The sequence below is a fragment of the Abramis brama genome (genome assembly GCF_963993115.1).
Source record: "Abramis brama genome assembly, chromosome: 3".
In the NCBI taxonomy this organism is placed as follows: domain Eukaryota; kingdom Metazoa; phylum Chordata; class Actinopteri; order Cypriniformes; family Leuciscidae; genus Abramis; species Abramis brama.
Genome location: NC_139965.1, coordinates 12,853,157 through 12,878,328, shown reverse-complemented (window position 1 = coordinate 12,878,328; position 25,172 = coordinate 12,853,157). Strand labels below are relative to the sequence as shown.

Sequence of the window (25,172 nt, the reverse complement as noted above, 5' to 3'; positions counted from 1 at the left end):
AAACAGAAACCTTTTATGCTCAGAAAATGCTCGAACAAACACGAATGAGAGCATCTGAAAGCAGCGTCTATTAGTGAGTACCAAATATACCTGGTACCCGGTACTACAGAACTGCTGGTACCATCAACTTTTGTAGTACCGACTGGTACCGGTACGTTTGACTACCCTATTTCTTACATTCAAATATGAATTGCAATCAACTCAGAAATTAGAAGTCAGAAATTGAAAGACATTCCCAATTCATTTCTGAATGGTGGTTGGGCACACCAGCCATAGCACGTGCTTGCAGAAATATCTCTGCAGATCTGTGGGAAAGATCTCAACCTTTTGGCCTTTTCAACAGCAGTCAGCAATCTAGTAATGGAGGGAGAGTGGCCCAGATGTAGCCTCGGCAGTAAACAAGAATGAAAGAGTGAACAGTACTCCCCAGAGACATAGGCAACTCTCCAGGCATTTAGCACGGGCTTCAGAAGGGCACATGAAAGGGAGAGAGATGAAGAGAGAGGGGATGAGGAAGATAGAGAAAATGAGAATCAGGTTAACTGACAGACAGAGAAGCTGAAATAGGCTTTACTAAAGCAATCCTCAACAACCTGACAGCCTCATTCACAGCATCTAAGATGGATTGTTGCACCGTGTCCTAACCAGATGCGACGTGACAAGTTCCAGAAACAAGTCATTTGTCTGTCCTCACTGGAAGCGAAGGTGCTGCACGATGCAATATAATCACTGGCAATCAGAACAAGTTTAATGTTCAATATGCAATAGAGCAGTGGATCTCAAATGGATCGGCCATTGGACATTTTCCCATGGTTATTAGGGGTGTAACGATATTCAAACCGAACAGAATAACGCCTCGGTTACTGACGTAACCTCGGTTCCCTGAGATGAGGGAATGAGTATTGCGTAAGGCTAGCTTACGCTATGGGAAAACTCCTTTTCTCAAGAATATTGAAGCAAAATTTTTAAAACGGAGTGCAGCTGCACAGCAGACACATAGATGATCGACTAGCGCGGTCATTGGCTCCGCTGCGGCAACTTCACAAACCTATGGCGAGGCGGCTAAGCCAATCGGGCTGCTTCGCACCCTGGCGCGTCAGAGCCCGCCAGAATGGGCGTGGCTTATAGCTATAAGCACTCATTCAGCCATGGAATTCAGGTTTAAATCGACTGAAGCGATTCCCTGATCGAAGCACAGTAGCACGGCAGGTTACGCAATACTCGTTCCCTCATCTCAGGGAACCGAGGTTACGTTAGTAACCGAGACTTTCGCTTTCGAGAGGTCTCTCGTATTGCGTAAGGCTAGCTTACGCTATGGGAACCCCGATCAGAACGCTGTGCATGCTTAAAACTTCGCTCCATCCTATCGCCAAGGGCAGGATCAGGGTTTTTCCTGGCTCAAAATGAGGCGGAGGTGGTAAAATCCTAATAATGTATTTTAATAATAAGATAATTAAATTAGTATTTTTTGTAGATCATCATATAGCCTAATGTGTTTCCCACATTTTTTTTGTAATAACCTGTGCTCTGAACGGAGTAGAGAGCACTTTAGGAACATAACCATGCCTTGGCTTAAGGACGACTCTGGAGTCGTTAGGCCCAAACTCAAGGCAGGAAGTGCTTACTGAGAGCGCTTGCAAATCGCCCACTCGCTTGACTGAAGCTAGTGCCAGTAAGAGAGCGGTTTTAAGCGACAGAGGCTCAGGTCCGCAGACTGAAGCAACTCGAATGGGGCACCCTTCATGGCTTCCAGGACCGTGGAGAGGTCCCAGATAGGCACAGAGGGGGGTCAAGGAAGGTTTAACCTTCTTGCCCTTTTAAGGAAGTGCACAACGAGGTTGTTTCTTTCTAGTGATTGCCCAGCCACAAGATCGTGATTTGCGTGAGGATTTGTTTGGTTTTCAGCATCCTGAACGGGCGCTTTGTTCAGGTGTCTGAGGTCTAGGATGGGCCTGAGGCCGCCATTTTCTTGGGAACGAGGAAGTAGCGACTGTAAAAGCCGGACACGCTTTGTGCTCCACAGCCCCTTTTTCTAACAGTTTAGACAATTCGGTGCGAAGGACGTGCGCCATATCGCTTCTCTGCGAGCAAACTGTAGCGAGTAGCCTCGTTTTATTATATTCAACACCCATTCTGATATACCGGGGATGGCCTCCCAGGCCTTGGCCCGCATAGCTAGGGGTTTAAAGATGTCTGGGTACGGGCCGCTCTGTGATAGGGACCCGGCCGCCCAGCCACCTTGTGCTTGTAATACTGTGGGAACAGCGCTTATGTGCAGGGGTGCGTACTTTATAGTGGGCACACAACCTACATTCATCACATCTCCAGCACGAGCTGGAGGGAGGACTGATACTGCGGGAACAGTTTTCATGTGTAGGGGTGCGTACTTCTTAGTGGGCACACAACCTACATTTATTACATCTCCAGCGCGAGCTGGAGGGAGAACTGATACTGTGGTGACAGTGTTTATGTGTAGGGGTGCGTACTTCATAGTGGGCACACAAACTACATTACACTTCCAGCGTGAGTTGCAGGAAAGCTTGATACTGTGGGAACAGTGCTTTTGTGCAGGGGTGCGTACTTTATAGTGGGCACACAACCTACATTTATTGCACTCCCTGCGTGAGCTGGAGGAAAGCGTGGTACTGTGGGAACAGTGCTTGTGTGTAGGGCTGCGTACTTTATAGTAGGCACGTGACCTACATATGTTATATCTCCAGCGTGAGCTGGAGGGGCATTTAGAACATCTCCAGCGTGAGCTAGAGGAGGAACTGAGTGGAATCTGGGGACGGGTCGCTTCGTGATAGGGGCCCGGCCGCCCAGCTGCTTTGCGCTTGTGTTACTGTGGAAACAGTGCTCATATGCAGGGGTGCACACTTTGTAGTGGGCACCGCCTACATTTAGAACATCTCCAGTTAGTGCATCTGCATCTGGTTACACTGTGTAAAATAACATCATGAGTTTTCCACTGTGTGGCTCTAGAAAGGTGAGAGACTGAACACAACTAAAAGCTGTGATGCTGACTTCATTTGACAGATTTCATTTAGCTTCTTTGCCCCTGCCATAAATCAACCAGGTGGAAATGTGCACACCCAGTGTATGGTGTTGATTTGCTTTTTCTTGTATATGCCAGAACCCACCTATGGCTAAGACAAAACATCCATACGCGACAGTAGTGGTTCTCAACCTGTCTGCTCTGATGAGGTTGAGGACAGAAGGGGGAAACAATGCTCAACGCAAGTAATAAAATGTAGCTAATCATACAATCATTCATAGTTATATAATATCATTTACATATGCATTTGGGAGACCCAAATTTAAACAAAAATGCTTTACATACACTACATCTCAAAAGTTTGGGGTTAGTTAGATTTTTTAAATGTTTTTTTTTTAAGTAGCCTCTTATACTCAACAAGGCTGCTTTTATTTGATCAAAAATACAGTTAAAAGAGTGATATTGCAAAACAGTATTAAAGATGTGTTCTATTGTAATATTAATATGCAATTTATTCATGATCAAAGCTGAATTTTCAGCATCATTACGTCAGTCTTCAGTGTCACATGATCCTCTTTCAGCATTATCCTGAACATTGTATTTTAATAATTTGTATCATGTGTCATTGAACAGAAGAGAGGCTCTCGGGAGCGTAAACTCATCCTTTGGATTGTTCCGGCAAACCCGACCCAAGTCCAAAAATCAGTATTGGTTTTCATAAACAATCTTGGAAGTCAGGGAAGGTCTCGTTTTTTAAAGATTCATTACAAGCTGTTCACACATTGGCAATACAAAAAGATTCTTAAATATAGCCCTTTAACTTCCAACAATATAAAAAACATATGGGAGGGGTACAAAACATCTGTAATCTCAATAATAAGGAGGAAAAACAACTAAGTCTATTTGTTGTGTAAGCGTGGCGTAACACACTCAATAACTGAACAACTGCTCCTTGGAGTCACAAAATTATCAATGAGTGAGGCAACTCAATTAGCTTTCATTGAACCGCCCTCATTTGTACACCAGATAAAATCCTTCTGCAGGAGAAAGGAGAGAAAAAAATGAACAAAAAAAAAATCCAGCATATGCACTACAGCAAGGTAATACAAATGATTTGGATGCCTGACTCATTATATTTCCCTCATCAAACTACGATAAACGACACCCAATGTCATTGCGAGATTTCCCTCGCAAAGCTGAACAAAATAACTCATCCATACATCACAGCAACACTGTCATATATTCAGCTTATTAGAGATATGGTAAAATGAACATGCTAATGTGCTTCACAGTGCTGCACTCCCCTCTGAGGACGCCTGAGCGCTAAACCCAGAGTTCGGTGGCTCAGGGAGGCCTCGTCCCACTAAATCATGTCTGCTGATTGCCCCCACAGACACATGTTCGTGGTCCTGATCCATTTAGCAACCGGCTTGGCTCATTAGGTTCTGACACAGCCTGTATGTGTGTGTGTGTGTTGCGCGTGTGTGTGTGTGTGTGTGTGTGAAGAATATGCTAATGGTTAAGTGGGAAGTGGGCTGGATTGGGAAATGGGATACCAGTCTATCCTAATTAGACTGAAGCTCAAACCTCAAACCCCCCATCCCAGCGGAAGAAATAAATGGAAACATTGCTGATTAACCTTTTATGGCCCCGCAGGAAAGTGCATGCATCTACAAACAGCAAACAAGGTTTTAAAAAGACAATAAGAAAAGGTTAAGGAAGTGAAAAATGTCCCCCGGTCCATTAAAAATGACACATCTGTGGTTAAACGCAGTGGTTTGAGTCCTGTCTATTGAATTACAAGGAAGAATGGATGAAGTAGCAAGTAGGAGGCTTAGAAAGCCCTTCTCTGGAGGTCTAATTTATGAGCATGCTGATCAATGGTTAATTAAGCAGAGAGAGACTGAGCAGCGTGAATGAGAGAAGAGGGGTGAAAGAGCAAAGAAAAGCTGCAAGAATGAGGGGTGGTCATGGGAAATGTAGTCTTCTACAATTACAACATTGTTTACATGGGCAGTATTGGCACTGGAATTAATATGAAAGCAGTTGACATTTCATCTGACGGCTTCAAGAGGGGCTTACAAATGATTCATTATGTCTGAAAGCTCTGAGATTGCCACCTCTATTTCCTTTCATCTCTGTGTGATTAACTAACAAGGAATTATATTTTAAGGTTTCAATCATTCAAATGGGCAAAAGGTGTGTGAGAAAGAAAGAAAAACCTTCCCCCCAAAAAACAAGATCAATACAAAGATGTTTCCATCATTATGTTATGTAATAACATATTGATTATTACATATTACAATATAAATAATTTCTATATTTAATTAAAAAAAATTAAATATAGGTCAAACCAGTATAGAACTATCGCTGCAGGTTATAACTTTGGCACCACTATGATTTAAAATAATTTAAGGACGCAATCACAATGGGCTGGATATTTTACAATGTAGAAAAAGAGAGCGGGATCTTGTGATTCCTCTTTCTCTAGATGAAAGGCATGATTTGCAAGGAATCTGTCCTCATCGACTAACTTATATAAATGACCGGATTGTTAATTACGTTCTAAACTGCCATCAGGCGTTGACGCCACCGGAAGTGTTCGGGCGGCTATCTTACCATTCCCTACCGACTGTAAAGTATCCACTGGAGGCAAGTTGAGAGATGAGAACCCAAGTGCAGTTTATTATAAACAAAACCAAACATGAAACAAAAACATGGCGTGGCATGAAAACTCAAAACAAGACATGATCATGAACAGGACTCACAACAGTGGTTACAGGAGACAATACTTGACAAAGACACATGGCAAACATGAGGGCTTAAATACACACAAGACTAATGACTAGACAAGGGACACCTGTGAATAATGAAACAATGAACCAATGACAACATGACACATCAGACAAGGGAACACATGGCAGGATCACATGACTTGACAAGGAAACATGACGTGAACAAACCCAAAAACAAAACCGTGACACCGACAGAGAGCATCATTAGCCGCGTTTCCATTACCCTTCAAATTGTGCAAATTGAAAATACGCCAAATGGAAACACGTCAATTTTGCAAAAACTCCCATATATCGCAAAAAGGTTTTTACACTCGCATGAGGTGTTTTTTCAGGCAATTAAAAAAATATATTTTTCCCAAAAAACTGCACAAGTCGATCATTCTTTAAAGATGATGCAGTATGTTTGGACAGAAGACGAGACAGAGTTCTTTATTAAACTCATAAACGACAAAAGTATTATGGAAATACTGGATTCTAAAACAACAAAGAAATGCCACAAAAAGACCTTGAAGCAGATATGAGGGAGAAACATCCAAAAACACCTCGGATAACACGCCACGACTCCTTCCATTAAAAATAATGGCTAGTGCGGTGGCTGAGATATACTTAAACCTACTAACATCCGATAAGTAGACTTATCGCGAGACGCTTTAGTCGCATAACATCAGTTAATGGAAAAGCTGTCATTTCGCAACAGTTTTTTATCGACATTTAGAAAATATCGCACAAGTTTTTCGCAAATCTGTAATGGAAACGCAGCTATTGATTTACAGCCAAAACAATGACCTAAAATAACCCGATTTGTAGTGTTTCAGTCTCACAGGATTAGTTTTACTATAAATGTATGTAAATAAATTGTTACTTCAGATATTATCTGTAATGTTTAAAGGGAGAATCCTGCTGACTGGCATTTATTTCTCTGATCATAATTTTCCTTCTTGGTTCCCAAAAAATGTCCCTGGATTTGGAACTTGAGGAAGGTAGTTTAATCTTGTATCACCCCGTCTCTGGTGTCATATGGGATTGCACAAGAGACATCCCACTTCACTGGGTTATGCCCATGTGCTGTGAACAAAAAAAGCTGCAACATATTATGTGCCTATCCCATGAGCCTGTCAGTGAGTGACATTAACATCCTCCACTGCCCAGCAAGGTGTTAACGTGTCTATGTCTCTGATGCAGCACAGTTTGTCCCAAAAGACTGTCGCTCTGAAATTGGTGGTGCTGAAAGAACAACCTGCAATATCTGATGCACCACAACCAACTGCCAGGTGCCCATTATTCTAGAGCGGGTAAATGGCTTTTCATTGAGTGGGGGGGCTGGCAGGCTTTGTTGCCTTTTTTAAGAGAGGTGCTTGCTAATGATAATGTGCTTCCCCCTCCAAAGTAATTACATTTACATTTTCACCTCTCCATTACACTTTCACTTCTCCATTACACTGTGCCTCGTTTACAAAACAAAATGCTCTCTGACGTGTTCCGGGACGCCATTAAAATAAACCACCAACTTGTTTCTGAAACTGGGATCCTTCCGAAGTCTCTACAGAGACCCAAGCGAGCTGTTTAAACTGGACGAGACAAAGCGAACGTTCTTTCACTCGTCCATCTGTCCTGTTGTCGACAGAATCAAGTGTCAGAAACTGAACATACATCTGTAAACTGTATCAGTGTAGACAGCGTCAGTGATTATAATGGGTTCTATGTTTTTGACATGACGCTCACATCCAGTGTAGAAAAATGTCAGCCGTTAAGCGACTGAATGCCAGTGGGCGGAGCCTATGAGGAGATGATGTGGAACTCTTCATCGATGTCTTGCTCTGGAGGCAGTCATATGCAAATGTATTTGCCCGTGTGATGTCACAAATCCCTCAATATCAAAACAAGCTGTTTTTGAAGCTTGGTTAAATAAATGATTTGATAATAATGATGAGGATGTTTTGAGCAATAAAACTTGCAGGATGTTTTTATGGTACAAAGGATCAAGGTAAATTTAATTTCGCATGTCATGACCCCTTTAAAAAATCCAACAGAATTCCATTGATATTTAAGGGAGGACAGAATATCATAGAAACTTAGGGGTTGGGCTCTTTTGATTTTGGCCAATAACCACCAAGAAACTGCCCAGAATTCCCTACTCTACCAGCTAGCAACATATTAAAAATCAACCAACCAACCAGAATCTCGTAACAACAACATAGAAATGCTCTGGTAACCACTCACAACTCTCTAGGAGTTTTGCTCATTGTCTCTAGAATGTAAAGAAAATGTAATCCATAGTATATTGAAGGGGAGAAAAGGGTGGATGTAATTAGGAAACACTGCATGCTAGATTCAAACTTGAATTATCTACATAAGCACCAGAGCTTTGTGTGTCAAAGCAAATGTACAAACAGCGAGAGCACGACAAATGGCTCTTTTTAATATTTACTAAATTCAGTAACTATTGACATTGCAATTAATACACTATACTTACAACTAGACTCTATGGAGTGAAGTGACTATGGGAACCTTTAACATGATGCCAACTCAACTATACAAGCACTCACCGTATCCGCCCATCTTTTTCCGCTTTCTGTTCTTTTTTTCTGAATGATTGATTCAGCCTTGAGGGAAAGAAAGAGCCTACTGATTAATGAATCTTGAAAAAGCCACTGTTTCACGTGAAAAATGGCAGCGCACCAAACCCAACGCCCAGTGCTTAAAAAGGAGGAAGAGACGAACAGCTCGACAAGCACAATCGGCCAAGAAAACCGTGTTATGCTTTCTTTTCTTTTTTTTTTGTTGGGGACTTGAGCTCACCTAATTCCCTCCCTCCTATTTTCTCTCTGAATCCTACCCTCCGTCTCTTTTGCTCAGTCTTGGCTCGGTGTGGATTTTTTCACCATTGATTGTGGCAGTAAAAAGAATGAACAAAAAGGGGGAAACAAAAAAACACTGGCAATCGCTCACTATTCTCTCCTCTCATTCTTATGGCAGAGAAATAATTCACCCTAAATCAAAAGAAAAAAGAAAATTATATTTTAGTGCCTTTTAAAAATATAATCACTTTTTTATTATTGCTTACATAATTTAAAATTAAATATAATAAATATTTATATAAAATATTATATCTTATAAACAATTGAAAATCCTCCTTTTGTCAAGTCACAATTTTAAAATACTTGTGCTTTTATCACTGTACAGCAAAGTAATTTTGTTATTATCAGCATAAATACAATGCAACAAATACTATGTTACTAAGTTACAATTTCAATCATTACTTTTGCAATTGCAAAAACTCTTATGTACCTAATGTACATTTTGCAAAAGATCTATTTTGATCTTAGCATGAAATATGACAGACAATGTTCTTGACAAGACCCAATGGCCATAAAGAATAGCCACACACTGTATTAGAGTCTGAAAGAAAGTAAGAGAGAGAAATGGGGGAATAAAAGCGTGCTTTCAGAAAGAGTACATAGTGCATCCGGGCTTGAGTGCAGATCCTTGATTCCATCCTCTCTAGTACTTTCACTTTAGGCTCAACCAATACACCTGCTGCACTGATCTAGGACCAGCTGCTGGGCTCTAATATTGACACGGGTCAAGTGGCCAACTCTGCACTGCAGAGGAGTATTTGGACCAGCAGGGCTTTACTGAAGAAGAAAAAAAGAAATTGAGAGAGAGAGAGAGAGAGAGAGAGAGAGGGGGGGGGGGGGGAGAACGGAAGAGAGAGAGAGAGAGAGAGAGAGAGAGAGAGAGAGAGGGGCTCTAGCCATCACATCATCCTCCCAAAGTGCAGCACTGCAGCGCTCAGTCCTCAATGCCTCCGTCACCCTCCTTAACCTACATAACCAGCCAGCCAGAGACACACAGGCATGTCCTCAGCGTGGAAATGCCTCTAGACGTGGAGGAAGAAAGAGCGGGGAAGCTAACAGAATGAAATGGAACAGAATCTGAGAAATTATACAAACATCTGTATGCATGTCAACATTATGTTGGGTATCACCAACTACCTCATCATACTATACTTCCGCCATATTCGCTTATTAAGCAGACCTGCTTTAATAACGGAACTGTTGAAAATGACATCAGATAAACACAGAAATAAATTAGAATATTGCTAATAGTATCCGAGGTGCAATACTGTGAGAAGAACCAGAATATATCAAGAAATATATTGCGAAAAATCAACCCTATTTAGTTTATAATTGTCTTTTTTTCATCATAAGTAATATGAGCTTTGAAATTACTTTTTGTTTAGCATCACCTTATTTTTAAACCCATGTCTGCCAGATTGTTTTCACAATTCAATCAGATCACAATCCTGTTTGACTCAGAAATATGCCTGATTATTAAAGTAAAGCAAAAATGGCATTGCATGTTGATGTTAGGAGGGAGACAGAAGGCTGGGGAGAAACATAATTATAGAAAATAATAATAATAATAACAGACAGAATAGGGGCTTTCTCACCAGGTAGTTAAAGGAACTCGACACCAGGACGGTCCGCCGAGAACTTTTATTTTCCCCTGGGGTCATTTTCCTGGTCGCATTCACACCGGCAGTGGGAACTCTGGAGTGACATAAGCCGGCCAACTGCGCGACATTCAACAACCTCAACTGGAGGATGGACAACGCTGTGATCAGAGCTGTGTTTTTGTTGTGCGATTAAAAGAGCAAAAGGGAGGGCTAAGAGACGAAAATTCGCTTTCTGTATGTTAGTTTGTGGAGTACGTTTATGTAAACTGTGTGTTTATGCTGCTTTTTACACGGGTTTTGCATGGCATGCGTTCGGCCAATAAACGTACACTTACAGTGAGGAAAATAAGTATTTGAACACCCTGCTATTTTGCAAGTTCTCCCACTTGGAAATCATGGAGGGGTCTGAAATTGTCATTGTAGGTGCATGTCCACTGTGAGAGACATAATCTTAAAAAAAAATCCAGAAATCACAATGTATGATTTTTTAACAATTTATTTGTATGATACAGCTGCAAATAAGTATTTGAACACCTGTCTATCAGCTAGAATTCTGACCCTCAAAGACCTGTTAGTCTGCCTTTAAAATGTCCACCTCCACTCCATTTATTATCCTAAATTAGATGCACCTGTTTGAGGTCGTTAGCTGCATAAAGACACCTGTCCACCCCATACAATCAGTAAGAATCCAACTACTAACATGGCCAAGACCAAAGAGCTGTCCAAAGACACTAGAGACAAAATTGTACACCTCCACAAGGCTGGAAAGGGCTACGGGGAAATTGCCAAGCAGCTTGGTGAAAAAAGGTCCACTGTTGGAGCAATCATTAGAAAATGGAAGAAGCTAAACATGACTGTCAATCTCCCTCGGACTGGGGCTCCATGCAAGATCTCACCTCGTGGGGTCTCAATGATCCTAAGAAAGGTGAAAAATCAGCCCAGAACTACACGGGAGGAGCTGGTCAATGACCTGAAAAGAGCTGGGACCACCGTTTCCAAGGTTACTGTTGGTAATACACTAAGACGTCATGGTTTGAAATCATGCATGGCACGGAAGGTTCCCCTGCTTAAACCAGCACATGTCAAGGCCCGTCTTAAGTTTGCCAATGACCATTTGGATGATCCAGAGGAGTCATGGGAGAAAGTCATGTGGTCAGATGAGACCAAAATAGAACTTTTCGGTCAAAATTCCACTAAACGTGTTTGGAGGAAGAAGAATGATGAGTACCATCCCAAGAACACCATCCCTACTGTGAAGCATGGGGGTGGTAGCATCATGCTTTGGGGGTGTTTTTCTGCACATGGGACAGGGCGACTGCACTGTATTAAGGAGAGGATGACCGGGGCCATGTATTGCGAGATTTTGGGGAACAACCTCCTTCCCTCAGTTAGAGCATTGAAGATGGGTCGAGGCTGGGTCTTCCAACATGACAATGACCCGAAGCACACAGCCAGGATAACCAAGGAGTGGCTCTGTAAGAAGCATATCAAGGTTCTGGCGTGGCCTAGCCAGTCTCCAGACCTAAACCCAATAGAGAATCTTTGGAGGGAGCTCAAACTCTGTGTTTCTCAGCGACAGCCCAGAAACCTGACTGATCTAGAGAAGATCTGTGTGGAGGAGTGGGCCAAAATCCCTCCTGCAGTGTGTGCAAACCTGGTGAAAAACTACAGGAAACGTTTGACCTCTGTAATTGCAAACAAAGGCTACTGTACCAAATATTAACATTGATTTTCTCAGGTGTTCAAATACTTATTTGCAGCTGTATCATACAAATAAATAGTTAAAAAATCATATATTGTGATTTCTGGATTTTTTTTTTAGATTATGTCTCTCACAGTGGACATGCACCTACGATGACAATTTCAGACCCCTCCATGATTTCTAAGTGGGAGAACTTGCAAAATAGCAGGGTGTTCAAATACTTATTTTCCTCACTGTACATCACTGGTAGTTCCTGTTGTGCTTGGTTAGACACTACTCTGAAGTAGCTCATTTAGGCCCTGTTTACTCCTGGTATTAAGATGAGTTTTGGTCGATCGGATCACAAGTAGACGAGGGAGACACATTCCCGTTTACTGGTGTTTTAATCCGTCTCTTTTGCCCACTTTCAACCACTTCTGTCCTGATTTCTTCGACGGGAGGGTCTATGGGCGGGAAATGTATGTTTTTTTTTTTTTTTTTTAGATCTTTCGATCTAATGGACAAAATAAGCTTGCGCAATTTACATATGAACACGACAGGAGACGACGGAAAAACACACAGAGATCATCAGCTTTAGTTTCTGCTCTGACAGTCACAAGATCAGCCGAACGCTGTGAGTGTGTGTTAGAAATCAGGAATGGTGAGAGAACGTTGTGCTTGTAAGTTTTTGATCTTCAAACCAAACTTGGGTCTCCAGCCGACAAAGTTTAAATCCCGTCTGTCTAGCCGCTTCCCACAATGTTACGCATGAGGTCAGTAGACAGAGAGAAGAAGTCTTTTGTGGCTGTTTGAACACATTCGACCACATGAGCGTTAAAACTAAGCAATCCGGTCGAATGCATCTTCAAATTCCTCTGGAAGTGGTGGAAAGTGGACAAGCTCAAAACGTTTTACACCTGTATTTAGTGTCGTCCACTTGTGATCTGATCAACCAAAACGCATCTTAATACCAGGTGTAAACAGGGCCCCCCCCAAAAGGCGCTGCTTTAGCTAAAATCGTTACTAGCTCCTGTGGTGCAGGTACTTCTGCCAATAGTAATAGGAACTATGGAAACGTTCCTCCGGTGCGAAATCCCCTCATGTTGAGTGCTTCATTATTGCAACCTGCCTGTGATGGTCGGTTGTCATATCACTGGCTATTATGATGTTAGCACTTACTGTGTGCTGTCTAACGCCTATTAGACATTAACATTCAGGCAAGGGCACAGATAGACCCAGGCACCAAGAGCAGACAGTAAAACACACACATACAAACACACCGCTATCTGAACAAACACCCTGATTGGACAGAGACATAAAGAGAGAGAAAAATCAAGAAAAGGGGGTATTAAAGGGGGTACAATATCTTGATATTATGGTGTCCATCAGACTGATGCAACCAATTTAGCATCAACACTCAAAATATATCTGTTTCCCAGAATTCACAGTTTTACCAGGAGTAGCCAGGACCCACTTGCCATAAGAGCAGCCATTTGGCTTAATAGTCTCATTCTGTGTGTGTGTGTGTGTGTGTGTGTTAACAAAACAGGAAGGAAATGGTGCAATAGCCCACTCAATTCATTTCATCCCGTGAATGCATTGCATGAATTCCATTCGAGGATAGACTAGCAACAAACACTTCTATTTATATCCCTGAAATTTGACGGAATATGATTGCAGATATAAAGTGTCTGTGTGTGTGTGTGTGTGTGTGTGTGTGTGTGTGTGCGTGTCTTACATAATAAATATACTAATCTAGCTGAGCGTCATCGTGCAATGCGGATTTACTCAAATCCCCTGAACAGCAGGAAGAGGAAATCAGGCCATAGACGAGCAGTGACCTTGCTGCGCTGGTCACGTGATGCATGCCGGTGACTAAACAGAATATCAATGCAGATCGATGCGTTTAGGAGATATCTCTATCGATACCTCAGCGACACCTATGAGTTCAACCTGCAATGATTTCCATTAGATGGATGGATAGAATTAACAAACAGCAGATGATGAATTAAACACTCCATTTTAAACAGATTTCTAAACATAAAAACAAGAAAAGCCACCTAACACCATCACCAACAGTGTTTATATTTTTAGATGCTTCTTATTAACACTGAATGAGTTCAACAGCGTCATGCCCTGGAAACCTGGGATCTGCTCCGGCTGCTTATCCGACCCATCAAACACACTCTGGGAGCTGACAAATCTGCCACAAAAAACTTGGAGTTAAAGGTGAAGTGTGTATTTTTTATGTCAAAACACTTCTATTCCAATGCAGAAACAGCTAAAAGTAAGCAATTTGTAGGTTGACTATGGGAGACGAGGTGGGCGGTAGGGATGTATGGAAATGTGCAACACATTTATAAATATATATTAGAGATGAAACAGTAACCGGTTTGGTGATAAACTATGTTTCATTTTTTAATTATCATTAAAGGCCCACTGAAGTGCCTTGAAACACGCAGCATTATTCAATGCGTTGAAGTAATTTCCACTGAAACAGGAAGACAGGGCGGGACATATCGAACAGCCCCTCCCCCTTTTAAAAATAGCCAATAGCGTTTCGTTTATATCAGCACGGCCAGAGCCGTTGAGCTCGTTAAAGCCGCATTTGACAGCTTTTGACAGCCACAGTCTAATAGATTCCCCTTTTAGATTTAATATGAAACTGTTACTAAAGCAAAACAGTGAACATAGTCATGCTTGTGTAGTTTGAAAAGTGTGTAATTATTGTGTTATCTCTTCACCACTTATTCTCTCCTCCTAAATGGCGCAAAAAATCTTACCGACCCCAAACTGGTTGTTTAACAGAATTCTGCAGGAAACGTGATTGGAAATGTATCATTTTGGAGAGCTGCTACACCTTTAAGTCCTGCATCCCAACAGGTGCCTCACACACCGAGGGATGTGAATGCGAGTGTGTGTAAGTCTATGTGTGTGTCCATTCATGTCTTTAATCCCCTTGGCCCTCTTCACTGGTCTGTTTTATAAAACAGATGCGTGAGTATACTTCACACACCACGATAGCCGTGTGTGTGTGAATGTGATTCTTTTGAGCATTTGACCTTCCTCTAACCTTAAAACGAGAGCCTATGAGAGAGAGATAAGTGAGGTGCTGTGAACAAAAAGAATAGAGCAATCTATCCGAGGGGGAGGGAGGGAAACACGCAAACCAGAAGAGACAGGAGGACCATCACACCCTGGTGAGGACACAGATCTCATTAAAATGGCTGCCGAGTGGTGACATGATGGCCAGCATTGACTTAAAGCTCTGAGATGCATGACCAGAGAGAATTCAGGATGTGAGGGAATCCTGCTTTTATCTCGTTCTCTTTCTCCCTCGATCTCTATCCCTTACATCCCAACATCACACAGCTCTAATCCAAGACCACTAAACACCTGGATAGGTTCTGTAGACGTAAGCCCCCTTCCTTCACACAACAGAAGCAGACAGAAATGACATGAACCAGGAGAAACCATCAAATCTGACCTTTTGACAGCCCTACCTTTTATCCCTCAGCTTAATTCAACCATGACAATACAACACACACTCACACACATACATCACAGCCTCATTCGAGCATAAACGAATCCGAGGAGCTGCTCTGAATGAACAGATTGTGGGCAAAGCGAACGAATGCTGAGGTAAACACGGCGTATTCAGTCCTAGTATTAGTACACAGAAATCAGTAACTATCAAATGAACACATGGAGATTCAAGAGCCTGGTGTCCAACTCCTTATCTGGCTCAGTTCAGCCCATCTGTTACAGGGTACGAGACCAGCACACACACACACACACACACTTCTGTGCGCATCTACACCCATATGTTTGGTCTCTCCATCTTGTGAGATCACAGAGTCTACACTCCATCAAGGCATCACACACATAAAACACATGCACACATGCTCGTATATCCTCCAACAATGTGGCCTCCTGCCTCCCTGTCTTTAATCAGTTCATTGAAATCAATTAGTGCTCATTGATCCGCTGCTTCTGCGTGAATAAACAAGACATGCTGTCTGGTGCTGCTAACACACACACACACACACAGCAAAAAGCTGAAATGGCACGTCTACATATTGCATCCAGAATACATTCTTGATTTTATTGAGTGCCATTTGAGTGCACAAAATGAGTAAAACTGACTAAAAATAACGATTACAAATACAACAAAATTTAGACTAAAGTTGAAGGATATTTTGGCCAAACCTTAAACCCCTACTGAAGAACTTTAGGATGATTTGGAAGAAACCCCTGCCCAAGATCAGCGCTTCACTGAGACTATGAATGGGAGCAAATCTCCACATCTATGTTCCAACGTCTAGTGGAAAGTCTAACGAAAAAGTTATAACAACAATGTAATGGTTAGCCTATGACATTATGTCAGTGAACACAAATGGGTGTTGTTCGGTATAAGCTACACACAGTTTAAAGTCTACGTTTTGCAGCAAGTGGAAAAATGAACATCTCGGCCATAGTAACCAATCAGTCCAACACAAGGACAGTCACACAGTTGCTCCCATCCATTATGCTGCTCCCAAATGACACAGTGAGCCCCATATCTGCTATTTGGGCCAGAGACAGAGAGAGAGAGATGGAGAGAGTGAGAGAGAGAGAGAGAGAGAGAGAGAGATGGAGAGAGAGAGAGAGAGAGAGAGAGAGAGAGAGAGAGAGAGATGGAGAGAGAGAGAGAGAGATCAGCATTCCCTGCTCACAGAACAGAGCGCTTCTGTCTCTTCTCAATTCTGCTATCCACTAGGTTTGAAATGGCCATACTAGGATAGCATATAAATGTGGCCCATTCTTTCAGACTATGTGTGTGTGCGTGCGTGTGTGCGTGTGTGTGTGTGTGTGTGTGTGTGTGTGTGTGGTAACTGCTGCTCTTGCTTCAACCTCTCCTCCCATCAGATGTTCGGCACATCAGTGAACCAGCGATTACTTGTCTTTGATATACGGTGAAAGGTTTATGTTCCTGTGTGTAAGTGTGTGTGTGTGTGTGTGTGTGTGTGTGTGTGTGTGTGTGTGTGTGTGTGTGTGTGTGTGTGTGTGTTGCAGGAGAACAGAGAAGGATGCTTGGGGCCGGAGTGATTCTTTGATAATCTCATTTTCATGCTTTATGACGTCAAAGCCCTTTCAAATATAACAAAAGAAATGAGACAATATATTGTTGATATTTCAAATACGTGTATAGGGGAGACTGGGCAGTGTTGCAACACCATCAATTTAACAAATTATTCATGGACTAGAATAGATGGGATGACATCACTACACATGATCACACCCTCCCTAAGTGACAGTAAAATATTTATGTCTCTGTCTACAAATATAAAGGACCAATTTTGATTTTATTTCAGTTAGCCTAAAAGCTAGTTTGATTTGCATTGAGAGATGATCTTATGGAAAGTACCCCATGCCAATCTCTAGGTATGGTGAAGGCTATGTGATGATGTGGGGCTATTTTAATTCCAAAGGCCAAGGGAACTTTATCAGGATGCATAGTATCCTAAATTTTTTTTTTTTTAAATACTTAAAAATAAAAATCTGCCTACCTCTATGGGAATTTAACATAGGGGTGTACTCACTTATGCACCATGTATTTTAAGGAAGAACATTTATTTATTTACGATACATTATTCATTCACAAAGAAAATTGGTGTCCTTAAAGGTTGGATTTTTCCTAATTTTTTAAATTAAGGCATTAAGTTCAATTTCCAAAATATGATTTTTTATTCCTCTTTTTAGTCAACTTTAGCATGGGTGTATTCACTTATGCATTGCACTGTATATATATATATATATATATATATATATATATATATATATATATATATATATATATATATATATGTTTAAGCCATCATCAGATTAAAAACAGCAAGCTGTAATCGGAGCCAAATTCAGAAAAGTATTTAAAAAAAAAAAGCTGACAGTGTCATCTTTATGGGCCCAGTAAAGTACAGTTCACCCTGATATATATATATATATGTGAAGACTTCAGATGCAAAAGCCTCTAAGTGCCATCTGAAATTTTCTTCTAAAATTAGCATTTTTTTCAAGGTTGTATGTTTAAGTTCAGTAATTTCACTTTAATTACAATTAATAGGTCATTTTCATTGCCATTAAAGTGAAATAACTGAACATAAACATACAAGCTTGATAAAAATTATCATTCTAGAAGGAAATTTCAGATGGCACTTAGAGGCTTTTGCATCTTAAGTCTTCATATATATATAAGTCTTCATATATATATATATATATCAGGGTGAACTGTAATTTACTGGGCCCATAAAGATGACACTGTCAGCTTTTTTTTTTTAAATACTTTTCTGAATTTGGCTCCGATTACAGCTTGCTGTTTTTAATCTGATGATGGCTTAAACATATATATATATATATATATATATATATATATATATATATATATATATATATATATATATATAATATAAACAGTATTTGATCACAAATCCATGGCAAAAAAAGTCCATGTTTTCTGTTGGTGTTACAACTCAGTGGGGTTGGTATACTCTTTGCAATAGACATTAATTTTACTGTCATTTTACAATTTTCTATATTAGTTTAAGTTTGGGAATATTACATCAAAGTTTGAGACATAGCCTAATGCTAAAAAAAAAAAAGTGTGACAACAGTGTCTGGTTTCTTACAGAACTGAGGGGGAATAGGGATAAGCATGAAACTGAATCTGCTTTGGCCAATAAGAGAAAAGAAAACACTAAAGCATGATTAATGCGTATATTAAAATGGGTCAATATGCACGTTTATTTCCCGACACACACAATCATATGATACACGCGACAGCACCATCCGCGCGTGCACGTTTTGCCCCAATTGAAACGCGCGGGGATGAAGCTTTTCGGAAAAGGGTTCAGAACAGGTTGCAGCACCACACAGTTTAAACAGCAAAACATGGTCATTTAATTCCCTTTATACCAACAACATTTTATGCACTATTCCAACTGACCCTGCTTGACTATAAAACAGCCTAGCTGTTAATAAATTAACCATAGAAATACCTTTACCTGGCTGGGAATGAGCCGCAGGCAGAAATCCGAGGTCTGTGTATTGATGATCTATGGGTATTTCCCTGTGTTGTCAGTCGTTGGTCAGCGCAATTCCATCAGCCTGAGCTCGGAATAAACCACACGATTCTCCGTTGTCCAAGAACAGCAGCAAATGTTTCACGGTTTCTCCCGACAACACCCCGACATAACACACATTCACAGAAAACGATTTCAAAAGTGAAGAATCGTGCACGCGCGTCGCTCCATCAACGGAACGTCTACGTAAATGAAGTCTAGTTGGATTTGTCCGTTGAAAAGCTTGTTTAAAAAACGTAAGTCAGCTTCTCCCTTAATAGCGCATATGGAGAGGAAAAACACGAAATAAACACGAATTCACTTCTATGACCTGTTTTCCCCTCTATGTGTCTAAGCAAGACTCTCTTTCGTGATATTTGACGGTTTTCCGGCTACAAACGCCGATTTGACGCGCTGACTTTGGCAGCGAAGTCTCGAGTTTAATCTATCGGTCTCTCGAGCGTCTGATCCCGGCTACTGAAGGCGGTCATGGTGCTCACCGGCTCCGCTGTCGTTTTCCCGTGATTCCGGGAGCTTGTGCAACGGGAGAGATGAGATGCTGTGAGATTTTTGATTGCCCGTCTCTCTCTAGCGCTCTCTCTCTTGTGCGCGTTCACGCTCTCTGTGACGCTCTGTATCCAAGCTGGTCTGTCGCTGTGACAACGCGCGCATCCACACACACCACTCTCAGCATCCCTGCTGCATTCCTATGCGTTACATACAGCTCTGATGGACACACACACCACCAGTGGTGCTGCCAAAAACCAAGGCTGAATGTTATATATGATATGATACGTTTGATTTCTCTCCTTCCTCGCGCACGAGGTCATCCTCGGTTCTGCATCAGAATGACGTCAGGGCATTTTAAAGTGACAGAACCCCCTCTTGTTCACCATGATGACCCGATGTCAACCGCTGGATGATGGGGATCTTCTTTTACATCTTTGTTGGGCTAAGGCTTATCGGTTTGTTGTGCATCTTTGGTAAACGGTGCCATTTGTGCCTAAAAATTCAGGAACTAAAAAATAAATAGGAAAAAATACTATTTTTAATGTTTTTGAAGTCTCTTATGCTCATCAAGCCTCATTTATTTGATAAAAAAATACAGTAAAAACAGTAATATTGTGAAATGTTATTACAATTTAAAATAATGGTTTTCTATTTTAAATATAATTTATTCCTGTGATCAAAGCTGTATTTTCAGCATCATTACTCCAGTCTTCAGTGTCACATGATACTTCAGAAATCATTCTAATATGATGATTCGACACTCAGTTTTCATCAATGTTGGAAACAGATGCTTAATATTTTTTTGGAACCTGTGATATTTTTTTGAGGATTTATTGATGAATAAAAAGGACAGTATTTATTCAAAATGTGGAAATCTTTTCTAACATTTAACACATATTAGCTGAATAAAATAATCTCTCTCAAAAAGAAACATTTTTATTTTAAATTTATTTAAAATACTTTATGCTATTTTCTATTTTATAATCCATTAAAAAAAATGTAATAGTGATGAATGGGGGACATGAAAATTGCCTGATATTATGGTCAAGCACAAATTATTTCACAATATTCCACTACTCAACAGTCTTAATCAGTGCAGCAGTTTGATATTATTGATTTAATAACTTTAAATCACTGATTTTGCTCTAGTTGCACAAACTGCAGTACACTATAATCTCTACACTCACGAAACAAGGCAAATAAACACAAGTAAGCAAAAATCCCAGCACTTTTGTGGTAATAACCATTTTCTAATTCTGCTCTACAGAACGATGCGAGTCCATGGGCTTCAGTGAGACGCAGCTGAAACACATCCAGTTAGTTATACAGAAATAGATCTCATTTTATCCAGTCTCCAGACAACACTCAGGACATCTTAAACTCATGCAGACCGGACTCACCTTAACCTGAACTGAAGCTGAAGGCAGCAGGTGTGTCTAAATCTGTGAAAGCAGCGGAAACATCTGCTCTGGGCAGAGGAGGATTCATTCACAGCAGGAGGGAGACACTTTATTGGCCTGACTTGCAGCAGTTTCCCACCTTACAAGGCCATACACACTAGAAAACAACAGAGGCAGTTCCCCAAATGTTCCAGACGATTATTTATCTACAATCTCACAGTCAGAGTCAGCATGGCTTTACTGGAATAACTGTATACAACTATTATATTTACAACTACAAACTATTTAAAGAATTGACTTTTTTTTTTTTTTTTAAATGCACTCGTAATCTTTAATCAAAATAACTTCTCCCTCTTGCAGCGACTTCTCTTCTCTGATGATGTGTTTACTGGCACGAGGGCGGGGCAACCTGTCACTCACATGAGATCAACCAATAGCAAACCACAACCGTCCAATCAATTTCCCATGGACAAAATCAAGTCCCGCCCTACTTTTTTCTTGTTTGAAAAGCCGTTTCTCTCGGATATACTGTACGTCACAATAGGGAAGAAAAGACCATTGCAACCTCCGTTTCATGGCGACTTTAAAGGAACAACAGCATTTGTGGCATAATGTTGATTAGAACAAAAAAAAGTCCCCCTGTGGTGAAAATACAGCTTTTAATGTTGTTTATAGGTCTATGTAATGTTTTTAATATGATTTAAGTCAAACCATGTACATATTCGAAAGTCAACACCATTGCTGAGTATTTTCTCTTTAAAACTCCAAAGACAGTCTCAAAAATCCGTTATGAAATCGTTGTGGTTTTCTGACGTCACAAACTACCTTGTAACACATCAGGTCAATGTGCCGGTGAGCTTTAGCATATCATTAACTATGATCACTCTGAAGCAGGGGAGTCTCAAGAGAAGACAGGTTATCTCGGTATATTTTTCTGTTGATGTGAAAAATATCAATATAGATTTATATCAATTGCTAGATTTAGCAATATAGCGGGTGTATGATGTATATTACGTTCAGTGGCGGTTCTACATTGAATTACACCCTGGGCGAGACCCCCTTCGAGATTTCCCCTGATCCCCCCCATACCAACTGTCTCTCACGACGAGTCACGACCAAAAGTCAAGACTAAACCAATTCACCTTGGTGGTGGTGACCAAGTAATCGTTTTGTATTACCTATTTTTATTAGCCATTCAGACAATTCAGAAAAACAAAAATGTGCAGGAAATATAGAGGCCTGTATTTATAATATTATGAATGAAATGTGCGTTATTTGGAAGAAAGTCGAGGTGTGACTGACTTAGATAACTATATGGATCCCCCGTTCCCCCCCCTTGTCCGTTCCATTTGGGAGAGACCCAGAGGTGAACTGTCATCTGCGCCCGCGCCCGCGCCTCCACGCCCCCTCCTCCCCTTTCCCCTTCTCAAACAAACAGCTTCTGTGCACGGCATTTTCTCAGCAAGCAGGGGCGCCTGCAACTGCAGGGGGCGCAAATTTGCCAATTCCCCACACAGTGAAATGATAGATAATAGAAAACCGCTTCGTGGCGCAGATATTTTTTTTCTGCTCGTGCCGGCGGCGCCGCCCCCCCAAAAATGCCGCCCCGGGCGATTGCCCGGTTCGCCCGTGCCAAAAACCGCTACTGATTACGATGTCATGATGAACTATAAGCCTTTCTCCACTGACGTTCTGAGTTGTTCAAAGCGTTTCTGATTGTTAGAAGGCCGTCGTCTGACTCTGAGATGGCGAACGGGAACATGGTTTGTGTAACATTAGCAACACATTATTAGCTGTTTGAAAACATAGTCAAGCAAAAGGCTAATCATTAATTACCGTTATGTGTCCGACGTTGTAAAGAGCGACACCGTTGTGCAGCGTTTACCTCAGTAAAGGCGGGCATACACTGTGCGATTTTCGTCCGATTTTGAGCCGAATTCTGACTCGTGCGACTCTTTTTCGGGTCGGGCCGATTTTCAGCTTTGTCGTGCGTCGTTTGTCGTGCAGTGTTCGTGCAGTGTACAGGGGGAAAAGAGAGGCGATTAACCTCTCACGACCGGCAATCGGATGGTCGGATGAATTTCTGGCATGTTAGAAATTTTGGTCGCTCCTCGTGACTATATCGCACAGTTGAAGCAGAGCTACGAACCGATTGCCCTAAACTCAGTGTTTTTTCCCTCACTGCGCCTGAGCAAAAACAGTTTCATCTGCAGCAAAAAAAAAAAAAAAAAAAAAAAACGAAAAAAGGGAGATCTTAAAGTTCTGTAGTTCAAAGCTACAAATTACTGTTGCTTACCTCCAGTTCGTGTTGCAAAATGGATTAACCATTACCCACTTCTTCCAAGCCACCTGCGATGTAGGCTACACTTTGCCTCTTTTATTGTTAAAAAATGTTTTGGAAATAAAGCTGTTTTTAATTTTCATTGATGAATTATTGCAGTGTTCGGACATATTATAGACTGTTAATAATTAATTATATGTATATAATTCATTGTAATCGACCTAAATGTTTTAGACAATTTTTAATGCGGAGAAGTAAGCTTCTATGTAATATTTTATTATCCTCACAGCGCGTTGGTTATGCGGTGATGCGCTATGAAATTGTTGCGTGGCAATTTAATTATAGTAGCCTATCACTTTAATAGCCTATAGGCCTTCCCTAATAATAATAATAATAATAATAATAATAATAATAATAATAATAATAATAATAATAATAATACAATAATACTAGCCTACTAATAATTTAATATATAAATTGGAAATGCTAAATCTTCTTGATATTGATAGCTGATGCTTGTTTTGACAATATCTCTGGATAGGCTACATGATATCTTCCATAGGCGCAACCCGGCACGAGGATTTATCGCGCTGATTCGCGCATATTTCACACGTATAGTGTGAGCAGTCAAGTCGCAGCTCGACGTTCGGACCGTACAGTGTGAGCACATAAATCCTGAGCTTTGGCTTTACATCGCATGCGATCTACTCGTTCAGTGTGAGTAGGTTCCTTGCTGAAATCAAACAGACATCGCACAGTGTATGCCCGCCTTAAGTGGACTGAGCGAGTGGATCTCTGAGCTGGTGTGAGTGAGTGGAGGCGGGGCTCATTTGCATATTCATAGAACTGCATATACTAAATGAAGCAAGGGTGTAGAGTTACATTCAAGCTATTTTAAGGCATGAAGGATTTTCACAGGATTTTTATTTTTATTTTTTTAAATATGTCATTTTGGTGATCAAAGATGAGTTTTAAAGGATAAAATGATTGACTACAGGGGGACTTTAAAAAAGGGAGTTACGCATACAATGGAAGTGAATGGGGCCAATCCATACATTTTAAAATTCTCACTGTTTCATAGGCATATACAATATGTTTTGACATGATTTCAGTGTGAAAAAATTGCTTACTACCCTTTTCTGTGTGAAGTTATATTCTGTGTAAAACCATAATCCCTAAAACAACCGCAATATTATTTAAACAGCTTTACAGCTCAAACAATACATGTTTTAACAGAGAAATTTATGTTTTTACAAAATTACAAGTTTACATTTCTGCTTTTAAATCCTCCAAAATTCATCCTCATTTCCCTTTATGTAAGCGTGTCAACTTTTCCTTTTTTTAAGAAAACGAAGGATGTGCAAATTTTTTTTACATTTTTTTTTATGAACATTAACTCTCAAAGCTCTTTCTTCCAAAAATAGTTATGCTTGGTTTTTTTTTCTTTCTTTTTTCTTTTTTTTCTTTCAGAAGCTCGAATAACTTGGAAAAATGATGTTTTAACGGTTCTAAAAACCATCCGTCTCAATTGGCCTTTTTCTGGTCTTCTTTCAGTAATGACTGATTTGGCATTTTGCCAAAGTGTCTTTTAACAGTCATGCTGGCAGATAAGATAAGGGAAAACGTGGAGAACAAGGGAAAAAAATAAAAGATTGATTTAAGTGGGTGAATAGAACGGAGCAATTAGTTTGGGGAGAGGGAGTTGGACTATGACTGACGATACCACTCAAGATGGTGACAAGGAAGATACTGTCCGAGACAGAAACAAAGCTGCCCGACGTCCCCAAGACACATTACATTTATTTCACATGTCCACTGCACTAAGCCAAAGACTGAGAGTTCAGAGCTGGGGATGCTTGGCGATTCTCGGTGGATAAGAATCAGCCATCAAAGGTAACGGTTTACACCAGAGAGGACTGACATCAGTGCAGAGCCAGAGAGCCACACAACCTCT

General features: G+C 40.8%; 1 protein-coding gene across 2 annotated transcripts in view; it reads right to left on the bottom strand.

Moving 5' to 3' along the window:
- The window catches only part of nlgn2a (neuroligin 2a), a 207,203-nt gene extending 187,375 nt beyond the window's left edge, over window positions 1-19,828 (bottom strand). Inside the window, exons 1-2 of one of the 2 annotated variants that reach the window (XM_084110269.1) lie at window positions 18,971-19,828; window positions 8,337-8,393 (exon numbers count right to left, since the gene is read on the bottom strand). The gene's annotated coding sequence lies outside the window, so the exon portion shown is untranslated. The remainder of the gene's footprint in view (window positions 1-8,336; window positions 8,394-18,970) is intronic. The other variant, XM_084110268.1, reaches the window with a different exon arrangement.
- Between the last annotated feature and the right edge of the window lie 5,344 nt (window positions 19,829-25,172).